At 40.6% G+C, this 19,603-nt stretch overlaps 1 protein-coding gene and 1 long non-coding RNA gene across 2 annotated transcripts in view; one reads left to right on the plus strand and one right to left on the minus strand.

The window, feature by feature from the left end:
* The window catches only part of LOC310762984 (uncharacterized protein), a 62,419-nt gene that overhangs the window by 4,455 nt on the left and 38,361 nt on the right, over window positions 1-19,603 (plus strand). The gene's annotated exons all lie outside the window — the stretch shown is intronic.
* On the minus strand, window positions 63-19,279 carry LOC310763150. The gene is made up of 4 exons (XR_014548514.1): window positions 19,092-19,279; window positions 6,785-6,918; window positions 1,755-1,880; window positions 63-189 (listed from the first exon to the last, which is right to left on the minus strand). It is a non-coding gene; the product is annotated as an uncharacterized lncRNA (long non-coding RNA).

The raw sequence follows: 19,603 nt of genomic DNA on the forward strand, positions 1-19,603 counted from the left end.
AGCTTCTGAGTTAAGAGATTTGTAGCAGAACCCCACTGCAGTTGATCCAATGCAAAACCCGCTTCTGATTATCGAGAGTGCTTTATTTCCCTTCGAAACATGAATGAATGTGTTAGAAGCCTCGTTTTTCACATGTGACTTCAATGCAAAGGGACATCTGATCACCCCATTCAATCTGAAAAGCACCATCTGTTCAGAGAGAGGTGAGGAAAGGATGCTTTTAGTGACGGCTAATGCACAAATTATTTGCAAACAAAAAGCAAGCAGAATTAGGATAATTCAGGGGTAAAAAAAAGCAAACAAAATGGAAGGGTTCACCTTCAGGCATCCTCTAAAAAGAAGCCAAAGCTCTGTGGGGAAAAGTTTGAAATAACTTTGAAAGTTAGGAAATAACCTTTTCATTGCAACAACCATCTGCATTTCAAACTCTGCATCTGTGCAGCCACAGGCAGGCAGGAAGAGGCAAAAGCAGGCGAAAAAATAAGTACAGTGGTACCCTGGTTCTCAAACTTAATCCGATCCGGAAGTCTGTTCCAAAACCAAAGCGTTCCAAAACCAAGGCATGCTTTCCCATAGAAAGTAATCCAAACAGATTAATCCATTCCAGACTTTTAAAAACAACCCCTAAAACAGCAATTTAACATTAATTTTACTATCTGAGACCTTTGATCCATAAAATGAAAGCAATAATTAATGTACTGTACTATCAAATAAATAAGACAGTATTGTAGATAATAAAAATGAAAAGTTGATTTTTTTCTTCCCTGCACTGATGATAGTCATTGTTTGCATGGGAGGCCTTTATCCATTTCCACAATCAATCAATCAATCAATCAATCAATCAGTAGCTGAACTGGGTTCCACACAGTCACAAAAACAAATTAACTGAAAAAGCCTCAAAAACAAAAACGCAAAATAAATAGCAAAAACAAAAGCACCAAACTTAATCCATTCTGGAAGTCCGTTTGACTTCTGAAAGGTTCAAAAACCAAGGCTCCAAAAATCAGCTTCCAAAAATCAATCGAAAACCAGAACACTTACTTCTGGGTTTTCGAAGTTTGAGAACCAAAGCGTTTGAGAACCAAGGTACAACTGTACTGGTAGTTGAACCACCCCAAAGAGCTTTAATTTCCCAGGCTTCCTGGTGCCTGGGATGCTGCTGTAGCCGCATCTGAGCAGGATCGGACCTTAGTAATATGCCGCCCTGTGCGAGGCAATTTGACTCCCTCCCCCCCAGCCCTCACAGCGACAGCTTAAGGTGGGGTTTGGGGATGAGGCACGAGGTTCTGGGAGGGTCTTAGAGCCCTCCTTCCTCCTTCCCCAAGACCAACAAGTGCTTGCCCAACTTTGAGAAGGAGGCAGGAGGACTCTAGGACCCCGTTGGAGCTTCTCACCTGCTTCCTGAAGCTGGGCAAACGCCTACTAGGCTTTGAGTAGGCGCCTTCCTCAGCTGCTCACCTGGTGCAGCTGCACCGCTTGCAATGCCCCCAAACCGCCTCTGATCTGAGGCACCAGGGGCTGGAGCTTCACAAAGAGGCCCCCAGGAAGATCTGCCCCATCATTGCTATTGCCCAACTCCTGCTCCGTGCCACTGCTACCTTTAAGTTTCTTTTGGCAGGGGGAATTGGGGCATAATCTAGAGACTTGCCCTCTTGGCCACCATTCCTAACAGCTTGCTAGCTTATGCCTTCATATATATATATATATATATATATATATATATATATATATATCCTGTATCCTCTGATGTTTACCTGTGTTGTGTCCGCTGAGCTGAATGAAATTGCTTCATATTGGCTGTCTGCAGCTTTGAGTGTCGCTCTGCTTGGTTTTTTTCGGTATGAGTCTTCATCGCTGAATTATGAATGAATCAACATCTGCTAAAAAAAAAAAAGTGTGGGGAGGAAAATAAGCAAACAAACCCAAGGCAGGATGAAAGATGAGACCGAATTTATCTGATGTGCATACACCATTAAGCGGGAGGAAAGAAACAATTTATTGATTTGACTCCTCGCCGCATCATTTTTATGGCTCTTTTGGTTGGCTTTGCACAAGGTATTCATATGATGTCACGTAATGCGGATCCAATTTACAGTGAAAACAGTCCAAACGGATTGTCTGCTCTTTTGTTTATTTCAATACAATAACCCGCACATTTGTATGCGGTTAAGTGAACACAGCAATCAAGATTACAGCGATCTTCTTTGTAAAGCTTGAAAGGATTGGTGCTTCGGGAGAGATGTATCTGAGTGTCATGAACTTGGTGAATATTATCTCTACAAGCCTCATATCTGTTCCGGCTTATAACCAACTCCAAAAGGGTGTATCATTTGTAACTCTCTTACCCATTTTCCAGTTCCTTCTCCTTGTATTCTCTCTCTCTCCCCACCCCCCATTTTAATGGGTGAGGGGAGGCTCATCTGTTGGTATGTTTTTTGTTTTGTTTATATCTTGTATTTTTATGTTGTGAACCATCCTGAGATCTATGGATGAAGGGTGGTATACAAATTTAATTAATTAATTTAATTAATTAATTAATTAATTTAATGGGTTTCGCTTAAAGGGTATTGGAAACAGACTCCAATTCAAATGAAACAGTGGCTGTCCTAGGCACTGGGGTTAAAACGACCCTGACATAAACATTCTTGGCTGCTTTATGGTGTTGCAGAAGTTAAGATAAGGAGGCCCTGTTCTCACCCACAAGTACCTGATCCTGTCACATGATAGAATATCCAGTTCTCTTTACAAACAGGATAGATGAGAATTCTGTCTGTACCCCATTTCTCCTCTAGACGTCCATAAGTTAGATGCCTCATCATGCAACCCCTGTGGACTCTTCAGCACCTCAGTAAGAACCTCGCTACATAAAGGGCACACACATGACACAGACGAACAACAAAGATTGAGAGGTGGAGTTGCAACATCTGAGAAGGGAGCCAAAGGTGCCCGCAGAGACCGAGAAAGGGTTGATCAAGCCATCTTCCTTCTCTCATTCACACGATTTGACCTATTATTCTGAAGGTACTCCTAGCTTTGATTTTCTCTGTCCTGAGCCTCAAGGAGGTTAGATTGGTCTCAACTAGGGCCAGGGCCTTTTCAGTACTGGCCTCAACTTGGTGGAACGCTCTGTCACAAGAAACCAGTGCCCTGTGGGATTTGACATTTTTCTGCAGGGCCTGCAGAGCTGTTCCGCCTGGCCTTTGGCTTGGACTCGCTCTGACCCCTTATATGGGATTTAGTATATAAATTTTCCCTTGGCTTTTTTGCTGGCCCATGTAGGAGCAGCATGGATAGCTGGCTTGAGTGAATATCTGATGTTTCCTCCCTTTATGGTCTTGATTTATGGGCTACTACTAAAATGAGGCTGCATTTTAAGCCGTATTTTAAGCCATATTTTAATTAACTGTCCCCCCCCATTACATTTTATTGTAATTTATATTCAGTGTTAGCCACCCTGAGCCTGGCCTTGGCCGGGGAGGGCAGGGTATAAATAATATTTATTTGTTTGTTTATTTATTTATTTATTTATTTATTTATTTATTTATTTGGGTTAACCATTGGCAAATCTTCAGCCTTGCTCATCGTCAGTTTGCAGAGCATGAATGGATAAGCTGTGCCCTTCCAGATGTTTATGAATTCCAACTTCCATCCGCTCCAGCCAACATGACCAATGTTCCAACAGCAAGTTAGGATTTTGGAGCAAAGCACAGACTATTTAGTATGCACGTCCCCAGACATGAAGTGAGTGCTTCCTTCACCAGCAAGTATTGCTGGGTGTTTTTCTGTTTGCGGGATTGCTAGAGATGGAGGAAGGCTCCATTTTAAAAGGATTTATACACAGAATTTGCTAGTTCTGACCTGACTGAACTTTGTCTACATCAAGCTGCCACTTGCTTGAATGCCTGATTATGTCTGGACTGCTCGTGCATTGCATGTTTTTGAAAAAGATCAACTAATTACGTGCAGAATTTTATGCAGTGTGTGTGATATGAATCAAACCACATTCAGTACTTTATTTCTGCAGCATCATACATATAGTTAAATGTGCTTGTTACTTTAGGAATCCTGGAGTGTATATATGTAGCATATATCTTTCATTCTAATAAAAACATAAGAATGTCATCGCACAGCTCCCATTGGAGGATTTCTATACCACATCACAATCATGGATTTGCATAAAGTCAGAGTGGATATTCTGATCATTTCTATTTTTAGCCTAGTATGTTTGTTTATTAATTAAGAGGAGCAGAGCTCCTCCTGTCCGCCCCTGGATGTGTGCACGGCCCATCCCCTAGTGTATATAATATTATAACTATAACTAGTGCAAAAATATAATATTATGTTTTTTCAGTTGAACTAGTTAAAAAACAACTTGCTTTTCATTAAGACCAAGGAATGACATGGAAGTTAAAAAATATATCTGCAACTAAGCACGGCATTGAGGTTTTCAGGAAATTCTATCTGTATTTAGGGCAGACCAGGGTTGTGCTTTCAGCAGAGTGTTTAGGATTATAGTGGAGACATAAAACCAGGAAAGTGGGTGTACTTTTTGCAGTGATGGTGCAGCAGGTGGAATTTGGGGTTTGAACCCCTTCTGAGCCTGGCTGTTCATTGGGTTGCTTCAGACAAATCACTTCCTCAATCTAATCTGGGGGAAATCAGTACTATAACTTGTACATCCATAACCTGCTAGCATAACAAATAGCAGTAAATGGCAAATTTTGTTTTTATTGCTGCTTAGTAACGACAACAAATTTTGATAATCATTTATTTGTCCACTTCCATAGAAAACTAATTAATGTATAATTTGCTAAACCAAGCACTGTTGATTTTTAATTAGCCATGGCCTTTTTCATCACTACTCTCTTTCCATGTGTTGGTTTTTCTTCCCTCTAGTGGCTAACCCCAAAGTGCAAGCAATTTTGCAAGTGTTCATCGTAAGGACAGCCATTGGGTTTGTTATCCACATTGCCAGTGCTCCACCTGATCGGAAGTATAGAATAGTATTTTGGTGGCCGGATCACTAGATGGGGCTATAAACTACATCATAATCTCAATGTATGTCATCAGAACTCATATTACATGGCTTAATTGTTGAGGATTACAAGCAAATTCCCAGGCAACAAATTATCCACCTTTTGTGCTTACAGATAAGAGCTGTAAAATCAGCACAGATTATTCACTCCCCTAAAATTGGGGCAGATTTTCCCCCAGACAAATTCCACTCAAAACTGAAGGAGAGGGGCCTGTGTATGTGTGGCAGAATGTACGAATTCTGCTAACATCCCTGTTTGTCTAATGGTCATCCTGGGCTTATCAAGTGCTCTAAACTCTAATTATTGATTAGGGTTGCATTTGTTGTACGAGGAGCAAGGAACAAGTTCTCTGTGTAGTTGTACCAGCCAATGGTGTTGCCTGAAAGATTAGAGGACCTGGTTATAGTGTTATATGCCACCCCTATCTCCTAGTGGTGTGAAATATCAGGGGTTTCAGGCACTTACCCAGGGTTTGCATTTTCTTCAGAAATTAGGCACAATGGAGACTGTGGTGTCTTTAGGATATATGGTTTTATCTACACACATATATACAACCTGCACCTAGATGGAGGGATTGCAGAGCACGTCCTATGAAGCTCTGGCGTCCCCCTTTCAGGTAGCATTGTATTAAAAGGACAGCAAAAAAGCATCCTCTGTGTCTCTGAGAGCCAGTGTGGTGTAGTGGTTAAGAGCGGTAGACTCGTAATTTGGTCAACCGGGTTCGCGTCCCCGCTCCTACACCTGCAGCTGCTGGGTGACCTCAGGCTAGTCACACTTCTTTGAAGTCTCTCAGCCTCACTCACCTGACAGAGTGTTTGTTGTGGGGGATGAAGGAAAAGGAGATTGTTAGCCGCTCTGAGACTCCTTAGGGTAGTGATAAAGCGGGATATCAAATCCAAACTCCTCCTCCTCCTCCTCCTCCTCCTCTTTTTCTTCTTCTTCTTCTTCTTCTTCTTCTTCTTCTTCTTCTTCTTCTTCTTCTTCTTCTTCGATCCAGCCTGTCATCCTCAGTTCACATGGAGTTCTGTCCCTTCTTTTTGCAGCTAACAACTTCAAGGACCTCCTGTTGGTCTACGTCATTCAAAGTTGAAACCTTAAGCCTGGCCTTTGCCTCTGCCCACTAGCACCCAGCAAACAATGGACCCCACTCCCCCTTGCCTGGCAGTCTTGCCCTCTGATGGTTTCCTTGATGGGCCATCAGCAGCCTTGGCACATGGAGGGCAAATCTATACTGGTTGGTTATAGCGTTTAAAATGTGTTATAAAAATGCGGCACCAGAGGGTGCTGTAGAGCAGCGATCTGTCGGCAATGGAAAATTGCCTTGAGAGCTATATTACATTTCTTTTACAATGTTCTAACAGATCAGTGTAGATCCACCCCAGTTAGTTGTGTCAAGCTGGCTTGGCTCATTAGCATAACTAAATCCAGGGGGCTTCTGTGTTTAGCAAAGGTTAATCAAACCTGGATTAATTTTAACTTTTACTACATCCAGGAATTATTGGGGGGAATCTGACACTCCAGAATTTAGGAGAATCTGCCCCCCCAAACCATAATAAAACTGTTTCATCATTTCCATCAGAAACTGCCCCTCCCAAAAAACCACTCTGGTGTTTCATAACTGAGAAGGAAATTTAAATACACATTTATCCCATCCAACCAAACATTCAAACCACTAACCCACACCGGTTGACTGGGTATGGTATTGACAACCATAGAATTAGCATTTCATCTCTAGGGAGTGGACTTACCTTCTAGAATCAAAGTTGTCTAATGAGTTCAGAGAGGAGAGTACTAGGAAGGTGTCTTACATATGTTCCATCTGGTTCAGTATTGTCTACCCTCAATAGCAGTGGCTCTCCAGGGCTTCAGGCAGGGATCCTTCCTAGTTGGTGGAAAGTATCATACTGGATTCACAAACAGGATCACATTATGGTGCTGAGTAACAGCAATACATCTCACCTTTCCCTCCCTTTCTGATACATAAATCATTAAAGGGCACCAGGCACAGTGGAGTTAAAATATTTCAATGTGTGTTGGGGTGACTATAGCAAGAAATGGGAGTAACAGCATAACCCTATGCATATATATTCAGAAGTAAGTCCCATTGAATGAAATGGGACTTAGTCCTATCCAGTCATCACAGGACTGCAGCTTAGGTGCCATTCTTAACAACCTCCTGTTCTTAACAAAACTAATGATTAGGGTTGATTGATCTGCTCACACAAAACCTTGTTGATTCATGTTTGTGGGAGAAATCCACCCAATGAAATTGCACATGGCAACATGTCCCATTAAACTCAATGAAACCAATTTCTGAGTCAGAGTTGTTTGAAGTTGGCACTTGTGATGGGGGAAAGAAGAACACAGAGGAGGGTTATTTTAGGATTCTTATGCTCTTCCCACCATTATTCCGAGGGAATCATTCCCCTGTAGAGTTCTCCATTGTTTGCTATAACAAAACTATGAAAATTTACTTGTTCTCTTCATGGCAGAGATTAGATTACATAATACGAGAACTAGGAGACAGATAGCCTGCAGGTATTTATTAGTCAAAAGAAGACTGATAACATTATGTAAGGATAGGCCATATTATGAAAATGAAATCCCTGAAGTGATGTACATTTACTGAAAAGGGAAGAACTGAAAAGACATCTTTTGTACATATGCACATTGAACTATTCCACTTTCTTCCTCACCCTCTCCTCTTAGGAGAAACTTCATTAAATATTATGGGAGAGAAAGTAGATGAATAAATGAGCAAATTAAGTTAAATTTGGATATGCAGAAGGTATTAAAAATAAATTTAAGGAACCGCAGAAAGAGGGGGAAGGAAGTCAAGTTTTGAAATATTAAAATGATTGTAAATATATATATATATATATAAAGATATTATGGGAGAGACTCCTGTCCCCTCTCAGATCCTGTCTTGCTACCCTTGCCTAAGGTTCTCTTCAAATTCAATATAATATAGCATAATATTTATATTCTGTCCTTCCAAAAGCTTTGCCCTAGATCAGCAGTGGCTCCTCTCCCATAAATGTTCAGTGGCTCCCTTGACTCACCATGTCACAGGATTGGAGGAAGTAGCTCCAGTTTCTTCTCCAAGTTTAGTGACTGGGAGTTTAAATTTTTAAAAATTTTTAAAAGGTATTTAAAATGTTTTCAGTAAAAATTTCTTTTTTAAAAAATGTTTTTAAATAATTAATTTTTAATTAATTTTTAATTTTAAAGGTATTTAAAATGTTTTCAGCAAAAAAAAATGTGAACGTTTGTACCCCAATTTTCCAAAATATGCCACTTTAAAGTCTCTGAAATTATGATAAAGGATAATAAGTTAATAAATAAATCAGGTGTGAGAGCTCCCCAGAATGAACTATATTGACAATACAGATACACACACAAGCAGGTTTTCAAGTGGAGGAAGGGGCCATTCGAACTATTGTCCTGTGTCAACCCTGGACAGGAAATAATTTAAAATGTGAGTACTTTGCCACATTACAATTTAATTCTGTTCCCTGAACCTTGAGATGCCAATATAAATATGAGTACATTTGCTGGGAAATCAATACGTTTCAATTAGAATAGCATTGCCTTTCAAAATAAGCAACAGATCTGTGAATGTGTTACAATATTCAGTTACCTGGTAGCACTGATAGTTATTCTAACATGAAATAACAACAAAGGGTATTACAAAGGCATATTACTTGATGTTTCTGAACAGCTTGAAGAGAAAGGGCATGATCCAATCAAGTTTATGTACTTGAAGGCTAAAAAAGAATAATCTTCATTTAGCAGAATTATACTGACTCATCGCAGTTTGCCTAGGTCCCATCTCCATGTATAATTTACATTATTCCTAGCTTGCCCACTGAAATCAATGAGACCTAACCTTGAATGGATCATACCCAAATAGCTTGTGGGATAGATTATATTGAAGCTGGTTTTATATTTTGCAGTAATGCCCTCCCCCCCCCCCACTTGGATGTTTATTTTAATGCTGTTGATTTAGTTAATGACACACACACTGTTTTATTAATTTAAGTTGTGTGTTTATTAAAATTACATTGAGAAGGTTTCAACTTTTTGAGAACAACTGGCTATGGGATGTTCCTGAGAAGGCTACAACTTCTGGGGTTTTCTGGGGAAGAGGGGTAGATTACTAAACGACTCTGGGAATGTAGTTTTGTGAAGAGAATAGGGGTCTGTCTATCATCTGTCAGTACCTTTAACAAACTAGGGTTGTGGGCCCAGCTGGCATGAGGTAGCAAGCGGCCAGGGGCTAACCAGGGAAGATAAAATAACCACAAGGCAACCACTTTGGGATAATACAGGCCACCACATTATTGATTACAGATGAAAGCAAATCTTGGCGTAGGCGCTGGGTATTTATCCAGAATCACCCAACCTGACTGCTGGTTGATTTGGAGAAGGGTTAATATTGGGTTAACCCAGTGTGGTGTAGTGGTTAAGAGTGGTAGTCTCGTAATCTGGGGAACCGGGTTCGCGTCTCCGCTCCTCCACATGCAGCTGCTGGGTGACCTTGGGCTAGTCACACTTCTTTGAAGTCTCTCAGCCCCACTCACCTCACAGAGTGTTTGTTGTGGGGGAGAAAGGGAAAGGAGAATGTTAGCCGCTTTGAGACTCCTTAAAGGGAGTGAAAGGCGGGATATCAAATCCAAACTCTTCTTCTCTTCTTAAGGATCACCCCGTGGCATACATAAAAGCGGGGTGACTTGTAAGATCACTGTTGTGGAGCATTACTCTAACCCATCAGCCCCCACCTGGGCATCAAGATGGAAGCACCTCCCCCTGGAACCCTTTAACGGGGTACCCCTATCCCTTGGAGCAGGCGGTGAAAGTCCCACTCAGCCCCCTGATCCACCTTGACTAGGTATACAACCCCCTGCCTTATCTGCCCAATCTGTGACAATTGCTATGAGGAAGGCAAAACCCCCAGACTGGCCCAATGTGCCCGGAGGACGAATTCCACCCTAGTCCCAAATAAATTTACTTTACTAATTAATAAATAAATTAGTAAATTTAGTTTACTAATTTATTAATGCCTTCCACATTAGTGTCAAGGTGATTTACAAAATAAACAAATAGCTCAAAATAGCATTGTATTCTTTTAAAAAGAGATTTACAAACAATAGGGAATAAGCACCCTTTCACTCAACTGGAAAAGCTTGTTGAATCAAAAAGGTCTTCAATCATTTCTAGAAAGTACAAAAATAGTGGGTACCCGCTGTATCTCATGCAGGGATGTATGATGTTCATAGTTTGGGCAACAAATTAACATTTAAGTGCTTAAAGCAAAATCTTTGTAAACCAAACTAAATGATGAAAACTGTTCTCTTTCAAACAGGTTTTAAAAAGTGGGTTTTCAAAACCCTCTAGGACATTATAACCATGTTGCATTATAAAATACCATGTTTCATGTATTCCCAATTGCTGGTTTATGTCAGTATATCATACCAAATGGAAAAGGATTCACTTTGTTCTTTAGAGACACTTGTGCTTTCCTCTAGTGACTCCTTTCCATTTATATTGATGAATGAATCCAAAATCTAATTGTTACTCATTGATTGAACCAACTGCGCAAGCTGCTAGTTGTGAACAAGCTGATAACAATATTGCACAGCATAGATTCTCATCCACAAATGAACTAAAAATATCCAGATTGTTTAATCTTAGTATATTAGTGCTTATTAGGCCCCCATCAGCTACAGTTGGTCATTAACATCTGGATTCTGAAAGTCTGTAACAATATGTCTCTTCGAAACACTAGCACAAAAATCACAGCTCTTGTTTCTATTGTGATGCAAGTAAAATTCACAGCTGATCCTCACCTCTGAGGTCCTAAATAGCTTGGTTGCAATATGGTAAGAAATCAGTACCAAATTCTCTCCAAGGAAGTACCTGTGCAGTAATGGTAGGTGTGTTTAGATATTGTGGATGAGGTGGCCAGGAGAGTTGTTGTAATTTATATAAGGCCTTTCATTTTGAGAAGAAGCACCATAGTGGTTCACAGACAAATAAAAGCCAACAGCAATATAACAAAAATAAAAAAACACAGCTACCAATTAAAAATAAATAAATAAACATACATACATACATACATACCCCGCCCATCTGGCTGGGTTTCCCCAGCCACTCTGGGAGGCTCCCAGCAGAATATTTAAAACACGATAAAATATGAAACATTTAAAACTTCCCTAAAGAGGGCTGCCTTTAGATGCCTTTATAAAAAATACAGCTACCAATACTTAAAATACATAGTGAAACAGCTACATTAAATCATCCATAATTAAAAAAAGACACAGATGAAACAATCCAAACTTGAAATTCAAATCAGGAGAGCGGGAAAATGGCAGCTCCACACAGATTCCTGCAGGGCTATGGAGCTAGGAATTATGGGACTGCAAATGATGACACTGGAGAGTGTTTCCTAGGCTGTCATTTCCACCCAGGGATTGGTTCAGTGGTGGATGATGGGTGGGCTGGCAGTGCTCACATGACCTTGATTTCCTGTGTGGCCCATCACATTCTCCCAGTATGCAGTTGCAAGACAACATCAAGGTTGACCATGATGAATCTTCACCGCCCTCTCCATCCCAGTATGGGGCAGGGACACAGACAACTGGAAGTTGGTTGAGTGCCACCACTTTACCCCACTGCCCACTACTAGATTGGTGAAATCTTTGGCTGCAAATGGGTTCAAACCCCAATTCAATCTTGAGCCACTACAGGAGGCAGAAATAAAGAACAATAGTAGTCTGGCATTTAAGTGACTTGCAAACAAATTGTTTTTCCAGTCTGAGATACCTATTCTATGCCCTTAATTTGCAATAGATTCTTTAAATTTTATATGGCTTTATATAAAAATTATCTGTTATATGGACCCTAATCATTTCAAATTATACTCTTTGCTTCAGTAACAGCTCTGATGTTACTGTATCAGAAATGGCACATTTGAATTTATTCATGAAAGGCAAGACAATCCATGGTCAACAAGCCCTTTCCGCATCTCCAAGGATGGATCAACTTTAATTCTAAAATGCGTATGTAGTTACATTGATACCGTCACTTTCGATGGATTTTCCCATTAAAATGGGAATAAATATTGGGGGTTATTTTTCAATTGGCTGCTTCATAGGGGTAAACCCAAAGATAGATTTCGATCGCTCAAGCTACGATTAAAAATATATATCAGAAAATCCAGCAAAATGATTCATTGCTACATACGTCAGCAGCATTTATCATTCACATCTTTAGCTCCAAGAGCATATAAACTTTCAAGGATGGTCAGTCAGTGGACAATGTTTATATATTACTTAGAAATCAATTTCAAGATAGAACATTCTGAACTTCCGAACAAGGAATGAGGTGCACAGATGTTACGATGGCTATTCCCCAACATATATAGATTTGATTTATATCAAAGAAAGCTCTCTCTCTCTCTCTCTCTCTCTCTCTCTCTCTCTCTCAAAACAGACCCCTCTAACCTTGCTGGAACTATGGGCTAGAGCAAATACTACTTGATAGTCTCAAGTGTTGTGAAAATGATCTTATGAATAAACTAGGGTTACCATAACGCCTGGAAAGCTCAACAACCTTTGTGTCTGGATATGAAATATGGCAACCCTAGACTAAGCTAAATAGCTTTCATTGCTGCACTAAACTCAGGGTCTCTACCACTACTTCACTACATATAAAGATCTAGATATGCAAAAATCCCCTTTTTTGTAAAACAAACAAAGAAGGAAACCCAAAATAAGTGTTTGCATGAGGTATCTGGAACCTTTTTGTACTTAATGCATAGGCCTTCCACAGTCACCATCTGAAGATAGGGAATAAAGGACAGGAATAATATTAGAACAGGAATTATATATATATATATATATATATATATATATATATATATATATATATATATATATAATATATATATATATATATGAGAGAGCCAATACAGGCGTAGGTCACAACTTTCGTATAAGGGAAAACATTTGAAACAGAGAAAATGGAAAAGACTGTAACAGCACAGAAGAAAACAGATGGGGGGGGCAGCCCACAGGTTACATTATTCTTGCTTTTAATAGCAACTGATAATGTTTATTTTGAAGATAAAGCAGTCATGGGGCCCTGATCTGAAAGGTCTTTTTTTTTGACACCAATTTACTACCACGGTGCTCCCTTCCTTGCTATTTGTCCATGAAGCTGCTGTGGTGGTGAACAGCACTTTTGGGAACAAATATTAGCTGCCTTGGGTGGCAGTGTAGTTTGGCCTAATATACTGCCGAAGCCAAGATGTTGAAGGCTATGAAACATGGTTCATAAATGTTTACAATTTCAAGGGACGTTATGAGTCTAGTTCTAGCAGGTTACTGTTCTTTCTACTATGGGGCAAAGCGAACATTTGCCACAACTTGGGGTGTGTGGTACTAGAATGTGATGCCCACATTGCTACTTTTCACAGAGAAGACCATGCCCATGAGAAATTTCTCATGTCAGTTTAACTAGAAATCAGAATGAAAACTAGTATTCAAAAGTTGGCATACTCTAGTCTAGCTTCACTGCTCAGAATGAGTGCAACATTTCAGAATTCAGATATGTACTTTCAATGTGATGGTCTATTCCAAAATTCAAGTGCTTGTTGGCATCATCTAGGAAATATCAGAGACTGTCAAACACTGTCAGATATAAATACCATTGCATGCCATCTGACAGATGCTATTGCATGCTAAATACTGTCCATTACTAAAGTGCTTACCATGCCAGTGATCAGACGGTGACATCAAATGCCACATATCGAATGGCAAAATAAAATATGACAGGGCATCAAATATACAGAGAATGCTTGGCAAATATTGGAATATTCTGAAAAAATATCTGGAAAAATATTCTGCGTTAAAATTTGCAGAGGAGCAAATTGCTCTCGGCTCTTTTGGAAGCGAATCAAAGCCTTTCAGCTGCTGTTTCGACAGAGGATTTGGAACCAAGTCATGGTGTGCAGGAATAAAGTGAATTAATTAGCACTGAGCAGCATGTGTGGTCCAGCAACATCTGAAGTCTGAGATCATGTAGTGATGCTGCCCCTTTTGATGTCAATATTGCTAGTTTTTCACACAGAATCTTGGCTTTCAGAGATAACCAGAGTGATGGAGGGTAGACACAGAGTGCAGGAGTAAAGAGGAAACAGCAAGGATTAGAGAGTAGGAATGAATGGTTTGTTATCACAATGGAGAGAGATGAGTCCCTAGTATATGTGTATGTGTGTTTTATACGGACCTGTATATACATAGACCAGTATATATGGACCAATGCCTTTTAACTTATTCATACATGATCTGGTCATTAGACTGACAGATGTGTATATGAATGAGAAAGGGCTGCTCCCATAGGCATCTGGTGTTGGTGCCTGGGTACACTGAGATAGACCTCGCTGGGGTTCTTGCACCAACTGGAGAATGCCAGGCAGCTATGTTCCCCCCCCCCCACAAGCAACCCTTGGGATGATTCATCACTCTTCTTTCCCGATGCGCTTCTGCGACACATACTGTATCCGGAGATATATGCACACAATACAATAGCAGAGTTCAAGCAGAAGCTAAGCATTGGATGTGGGGATTTCTAAGCTACTTTATTATGTACAAAACAGAACAAAAGAAAACATGGCTCCTCTCTCTTTCTTCATCCCCAAGACAGAAGAAAAACAAAAGTACTACACAATGGAACAGTGTAACTGAACTTCCGCTCTCATGACTCCAACAATATGGAATGTCAACACAGACATGTGATGAAAACAATCACACATCCTGCAACGGGAGGAATGAAATCCCAACATCTGGTTGGCTATGATGAGACATGTTTAGGATTGTGGTCTTCACATCAAGGTTGCATCTGTTTTTTATAAAAGCCTGTAAAAGGGAACCAAGATCCCTGGGAGGCTCCTATCTATTGCCTCCCTTCTTTTAACCAAACATATTTGGCCATTTATTGCCATCATAGGGATTGTAGACATGCACTTACAGTCCTAACCATGCTTGCTCAGAAACGCAGTTGGGGGTGGTGGTGAACTCCCTGTTGCATGTGGAATCCTGTACCAAATTTCCTGGGTTCAAGGCCATTAAACTCAAGCTTTTGGGTAGGCATGAACAGTGTTAAAATGTTTTTGAGAACTCAGCCTGAGTCTGCTAAGAGCTGCTGCTCCAGCTGAGAACTGATACTGGTGCTAACCACTGCTGTACTTATCAAATATTGAGCACTGCTGTAGAAGCAGGTTTCTTCCTGAAAATCTCCCAGGCAGGAAACTCCATACTGAGTCCCTAGTGCTCAGTTGCCAGTATAGTTAAGAATCTATTTCTAAAGTTTAGCACCTAAACTTTTAGATAGTCCTACTTCCTTAAATGAATAGGAGAGAACCACTGTCCTGGTTGGAGTGCGAAGGGGAACCCTTTACATTCAAAACTGATGCCTTTGTCCTTTTCATGCCCCACATGAATATGAGATTAAAAAAGAATAATGAGCCTCTTACTGAAATCAAGGTGTAGAATGAGCTGAAAATGCCTATTAATGTGGGACATCCTGCATAATCCATCACTGTTACATGAGGTCATAGGATCAAATAGCAGAGTTTTTCTTTTCTTTTCTTCTTAAAGGACCAGAAACATTTGATGGCCATTCACTTTTTTAGATGAAATCCTAACAGCATTCAAGCTACTGCTTTCTTATTGGCACATAAAGTCAAAATATTTCTGCATGAATGTCATAGTCTGTAAGTATCTGAGATACTTGAAGCGCATCACTTCTAGTAGTTCAGATATGTACTTTTAACCCAGTATATTCCATGCAATTTGAGTTCCATTTATATTATTTCCACTGCTACTCTAACCCCTTTGGCCTAGAATAAGGGGTGGTGGTGGTGGATTGCTCTGCCTGATGTGGCTTAGTGAGCTGCCTTCCCCAAGGCATCCTTTTCAGAAAGTTGCTTATAAACCTGTGAGGTAGGTCATCGTTTGTGGAAAGTAAAAGCAGACCTATGCCATTGGTGCAGGGTAGGGAAAAGTGTTGAGCTGAGGAATCTCTGGCTCTGCAATAGTTGTTGGACTCCATTCCCATCAGCTGGAGTCAGTGCGGCCAAAGTTAAGGGATGATGGGAGTTGTAGTTCACTAGCATCAGGAGGGTCAAAGGTTCCCCAGCCCTGCCATACAGAAATAAACCCGAGAAGACTCTTGAGAGTCCCATGGACTGCAAGAAGATCAAACCTATCCGTTCTTAAGGAAATCAGCCCTGAGTGCTCACTGGAAGGACAGCTCCTGAAGCTGAGACTCCAATACTTTAGCCACCTCATGAGAAGAGAAGACTCCCTGGAAAAGACCCTGATGTTGGGAAAGATTGAGGGCACAAGGAGAAGGGGACGACAGAGGATGAGATGGTTGGACAGTGTTCTCGAAGCTACCAACATGAGTTTGACCAAACTGTGGGAGGCAGTGGAAGACAGAAGTGCCTGGCGTGCTCTGGTCCATGGGGTCACGAAGAGTCGGACACGACTAAACGACTAAATAACAACAACAAAAAATCAGACCAGGGGCTTAAGCAATGATTCATACACAGGGACATCATTTCTTGACAAGCATACATGCAATGGTTTATTTATTTTGCACTAAGTTTTGAATGTGGTCCTGAAGGAAACGTGTGGTGAAACAGAAGTGCTAATGGCTTTCAGGTGGCTGAAAGGATATCACTTGGGCTACAAAGTGAAAAGCACAAAGATAAAGACAAGCAAAGGAGCCATTTTTGATTGAGTTCATTCTATAAAAGCTGTTGGTGCTTAACCGCACACAGAAAACCCTATTTTGGTTTCAAAGAAATCATGAAATGAAAGGCTGCAGCAGGATCACATGGTAACAAAAGCACAGTGGCAGCAGTTCTGGCCTCCCATAAACTTCTCACCCAGTACTCTAGAAAGAAAGGAAAATATTGGTTGAACTTTCAGAGAGCAGGAGAGACTTCCGTTGTCTTTTGAACTTCAGTGTTATCCGTGGAAAGTCAGTTTCAATTTTGTATGAAGAGAAATGCTTACCTGGTCATAAGCCTCCTTTTCATGCAAGATAAGAATTTTCACCGGTAAATTATTTGTTAGCAAATCTCAGTGTCAGCTCAATTCTGGAAAATAACTATTTGTGTTTAAGGTTGTGTTGCTTGTAAAGAAACTGCTCTTTGCTACCTGTTTATTAAGGACGATGTTCAAAATACAGCCTTTATCCTTAGAATGAGTAGTTTTAAAGGGGTATAAAAGTAGTATAAATTTTTATCTTACCTCCTCTGATATTGTCAGAATACAGACAGAGAGACAGAGTCATAGAAATATAAAACATGATATTCTGTGTGTATATAGGCCTAATAGACTAGATCTGAACAGATATCTTCCTCCCCTAGTTCCATCAAGGCCCTTAAGATTAATTTGGAGTGCTCCCTGGGGCTGAAAGGAAGCTGCATGGAAAACAATGGGCTTACTTCTGACCAGACATGTGTGGTTGACACTGTTAAGCATGCAATGTATATTGCCAAATCAGATCCACAAAGGGATACCGAGACAAGTGCCTTTTCCGTGGCTGCCTCTCAGCTTTGGAATGTTCTCCTCAGAGACCTTCCAAAACTACATCCTAGATGTTGCTTGGAAGTGGTACAAGACATTTGGATTTTGGTCTCTCTGAACCAGAAGGGTTAGGGTAAAATAATTACCTTGTTACTTGTTGCAAGTACAGTTCTAGGCAATTAGGATGGGGTGGCCAGTAAATCCGACTAATCAAGAATTCAAGATCACAAACTAGGAAATAAGATTGACAAACTGTTCAAAGCCATCAACACCTTTCCTCTCACATTACCCAAATCTCACTCATGCCAAAAACATTATCCACCTAGGCCAGGAAACTACTAGTATAGTCAGTGCTTTTTTTCTGGGGGGATGCAGGGGTACGCATACCCCCCAAATTTTGTGAATTTGTGTACTTTTCTCCATTTACTGTATTTATTTTCCCTGATTTGAACTATAAAATGGTGATTTTCTTGAGTCAAAATGAGAGTGCCGCTATACATTTTTAAAGAAAAAAAACCACTGAGTATAGCACAGTATAACTCAGTGGGAATTAATGTGCACTTAACATAACCCTAACCAAACCGGACCCTGCTTAGCTTTGCACTTGAGGCTAGGATGCTTAATCCTTGGCTGATAAATGGATTAAATTTATAGCACAAGTCTGGAGCCCAAGGAGCCAAAATAGGCCACACAGTTAAAGGAATGCAGAAATAAATGTACTCATACCAAGCCCTGTTGAGAAAATGCAGAGAGAAATCCTTCCATGAAATTCATTTAGAATTATAAATGGTGCTAAGAGTTTTCTAGGAATGTGGCAATGAAAGGATCCATCTACATTTCAAAACAGCAAGACAATGCCATAGAGACTGTAGCCCTGACATATGTAACTTGACGAAGGCCACACATATTAACCTGAACGCAATTACAGAAAAGCCCCGTGAGCTAACAGACCTATTCATCTCTGGTGTGTGAAACTAAGGTCATCTCAAATTACACAATGTAGGAAGCAAGCCAGGCTGTCACTCAGAGGCTGCAGACGAAACTACTGTGTATTAAAAGCCTGGCAGCAAAACAATCCACTTCTAATCACAAACCTTTGTCCTCACCAGCTTATAGAACTACTTGCTCATTTGAGCATGGGTAGCAAAAAGCTGCTTTGGTTTTAGTTCTAAGAATCAATGAAAGCACAAGCATGGATGAATGGAAGTTGATCCATTGGAGGAAATAGGGAGCTGCTCCTCCAACCTCTGCCCTCAGTTAGCCTACATCGGCCTGCCTTCTTACAATGAATCAGGGGTTAAGCTTCCCCAGCACTGTAATACCGAGGACTTTTGTTGAAGCCTCTCCTGACCTGTTAAAGCACGGGTCTGTATCTGCTGTCCTACCCTGGAATCTTCTTCAGGCTCTCCTATCAGACACCAGAGTCTGTTCTTCTAAACTGCCTCTCCCTTACCATTCAGCACCACGGACAGGTTCTCCCCTTGTATCTTCTGCATATGCCAAATGTTTCAGCTACTCCATCCACCAAGCCACTTTGCCTACTTGGCCTTCTTTCTCAATCCTCTTCCTTTGCTGACATTGTCATCATCTTCTGCCTGACCACTAGGAATCACCAACTGACATCCAGCAACTAGCATCCAGCTAGATATTCGCTTCTTCTACTTTCCATCCAGCCCCAGCCAATCACACTTTCTAGCTAAGAATTCTAAACCTGCAACTGCCAATCGGAACATGAATATCTTCTATCCTTCTTTTGCATACTGAGGGTTCTATCTCCAACCCCTTTTGAGTGGTCAGTTAAGCTCCCTGCCCCATGACAGTTAGGCCAACTTTGACCTGACCAGACAGAGGACTTCCCCCATCAAACACATTGCAATGTATATAGCGACAGAATACATTACACAAGCCCCACTAAAACAAACAAGATTTCATCACGCTGGGTAATGACTGTCATTCTTATTTTTG

The sequence above is a fragment of the Podarcis filfolensis genome, assembly GCF_964270895.1.
Source record: "Podarcis filfolensis genome assembly, chromosome: 5".
Taxonomy (NCBI): Eukaryota; Metazoa; Chordata; class Lepidosauria; order Squamata; family Lacertidae; genus Podarcis; species Podarcis filfolensis.